A 3,104-nucleotide genomic window follows, 5' to 3' on the forward strand; every position below is an offset into this window, starting at 1 on the left:
TGCAGCTTTAACATCATAATCTGGGTCAGTGTAGAGGGTCACTAGGCTCTGGAGCACTGACTTAGGGATCCCTTCTCTGAGGGCTTTAGGGACAGGCCAGCCATCAATTTGTTTCATGTGCTTTAGAAGACACTGCCCAGTTAGCTGAAATTTTGGTCCACTGTGGCCCCCATATGGTTCCAGTTCTATGTGGCATATGTTTCCATTTGGAACTCCAGACATTTTCCTTTTCTCCTGGGACAGGACATTTTTGGGGGGCTCAGTTCTAATGGAGGGGTCCCACTCTCCTGAAGGGAGCACTGTCACCTGGTCCAGGAACTCATCAATCCCTGCCAGGAAATGGAAAATCTCACATCATGGAAAATCTCATCTGTCATGATGGTGGCCATAGATCTGTCAATCTCATGGTGCTGCTGACCTTTCCCTACTGGGTCCAATAAAATAAATAAAAACCTTGTTGGGATTGACACTTTAGTCAGGCCTGAGAGAAGAACAGCTGGAGATAGTCTCACAAAAGCAGTGATGGGGCAGTTCAGAGTAGCCACCTCTCCTACCAGGACATTAAGACCTCTGCCCCAGTGGGAATTTTTTCATGAAATGAAGGTCTACCTTGCTCAAATCCACAGGGCTGTATTCACAATTCACTTCATTTTCTACTTCAACATTTGTAGTTGGAACAGACTGAGGAGACGTTTGGCCATTTTTATCCATTTTATGTGGATTAGACTGCTTCTTGCCAACCTCAGCAAAAACCCGGACAATGGGAATGAGGTTGTTTCTCTTCTTCACATTCTGATGATGATGTTTTTGAGAAACGCTTCCCACACTTTAATCCTTATGCTGTCATCCAGGTCACTGGAGAGTTCTTGGTGGTCCAGGATCAGGTCTGAAATTTCTTCTATGCTGTTTACACACATATCCAAAAGGACTGTTCCATTAATAAGGCAGCTTCATAGCTCAAAGAGACTGTGCAATGAAAGGGTTGCCACATAAGGCTTGCTACATCATTCTCCACCATACTCAACATCTTCTTCAAACTTCAGCCACCTGGCTATTTCCTTCCACTCAGTCTATTCTCCCTCTTTCATACAGATCTCATCCAGCTCTGTGAACAGCCCATGAGGCACATGCTCTTCATCTTCCTCAGTGCAAAGAATGAACTGGACATGCTGAGATGGTGTGTCATGTACCAGAGCCTCCTGGTCTTCCTCCCCTTGGCTGACACCTTTGGCTCTCCCTCGTCTCCAGTGTTTCTAGCTATGAGTTAGATGGTGTCGAGGACTCTGCAGGCCCAGTGGCATCTGATCCCCCAAATACAGAGTCCTACGGCCTTCCAACTCTTCTTTCTCATAGTGAATATTGAGAATTGTACTGGTCCAGCTGAGACAGATGAAATTAAATGGCAAGGTGATAGATTTAAACAAAACCATAGCAGTAAACATATTAAAGGGAAATGATCTACACACAGTAATTTAAAGATAGAGATTGTTACATCAGATAAAAAGGCAAGTCTCAATTATATGTTAAAGAACTCTGATGGCTCTGTAGGATAAGCATTGGACTGCTAATCACTAAGTTAGCAGTTCAAACCTATTAGCCTCTCTGTAGGAAAAGATGAAACTTTCTGCTCCTGTACAAAATTACAACCTGAAAAACCCTATAAAGTGTAGCTATGAAACAGAATTGACTCAATGGCAGTGAGTGAAAACAGTGTGTCATCTATAAGAAATGTATTCTAAATATAATGACAAGAATAAGGTAAAATATGTATTGGAGAAGACATACCATATTAATACTCAATAAGGGAAACTGAAAGTGCTGTATTAGTATTGTACCTCTGGTAGCGTAGTGGTTACGAATCGGGCTGCGAACCTCAAGGTCAGCAGTTTGAAACTACCAGCTGTTCCACGGAAGAAAGATGAGGCTTTCTGCTCCCGTAAAGATTTACAGCCTGGTAACCCTGTATAGGGTCACTATAAGTCGGAACCTTCTCCACAGCACATAACAACAACAACAAAGTTTGATGTCAGAGAAAAAAGAATTACAAGGAAAAATAGCGTCTCATATTAATGAGTGATTAAATTCAGTCAGAGTACATAAAAATCTGAAGGCAGGAAGCAAACACTGATAAAACAACACAAAATATAGACAAATCCTTAATTTTAATAAGAGATTTCAATACTCCTCTCTTAATGTCAAGGAGTCTTAGTGGAACAGTCGTTGAATAGTTGACTACTAACAGAAAAGTCAGCAATTCAAACCTACCAGCAGTTCTGTAAGAGGAAGATGTAGTTTGCTTCTGTAAACATTTACAGCATGGAAATACTATGAGGCTGTTCTGCTCTTTCCTAGAGGGTTGCTATGAATCAGAATAGATGGCAGCAGGTTTGGTTTTAGTCTCTTAATGGCATTGGTAGAAATATCATGCAGAAATTACAGAATAAACATTACAAATATTCTGAGAACATTTAACGAGAGAGATTCTATTCATGGCATAAAACAAGTCTCAGTATTTTTCAAGTCAACTTACAAAATGTGGTTTCCTGACCACAAATGAATTAAATTAGCAATCAATAATAATAAAAAAAAAGTCTTTAAAAATCTTTCAAATGTTTAAATAACCCATAGGTCAAAGAATAAACGTAAAAGGAAATCAGAAAGTATTTGAGATTGAATTTTTTTAAAAAGGAAGAAATTAAAATTTCTAACATATTGCTAACGAATACAGGGTTGTTGTTGTTGTTGTTAAGTATCATGGAGTCGGTTCAGGAAATACAAGGTAGAGGGGGCAAAAATTTATTGATATAAATGTCTTTTTAGAAAAAAGAAAAGTTCTCAAACAGATGATCTAAATTCTACCCTAATTAGCTACATATCAAAGAGCAAATAAAACCCAAAATAAGAATAATGAAAATAGTAAAGCTCAGGTTTAAAATAAAATGATAATAATAATAATAAAAATCACAGATGAGAAAGTTAATGAAAAAGTGAATCTTTGAGAATATCAATGACATTGTTGTTGTTGTTGTTAAGTGCCGTCGAGTCAGTTCCGACCCATAGCGACCCTGTACAGGGTTTCCGAGGGTGTAAATCTTTACGGGAGT

At 39.0% G+C, this 3,104-nt stretch overlaps 1 pseudogene; it reads right to left on the reverse strand.

The window, feature by feature from the left end:
* The window catches only part of LOC102818321, a 41,583-nt pseudogene extending 40,213 nt beyond the window's left edge, over positions 1-1,370 (reverse strand).
* Positions 1,371-3,104: the final 1,734 nt, after the last annotated feature.

Source organism: Chrysochloris asiatica, unplaced genomic scaffold (assembly GCF_000296735.1).
Source record: "Chrysochloris asiatica unplaced genomic scaffold, ChrAsi1.0 scaffold00015, whole genome shotgun sequence".
Lineage (NCBI taxonomy): Eukaryota > Metazoa > Chordata > Mammalia > Afrosoricida > Chrysochloridae > Chrysochloris > Chrysochloris asiatica.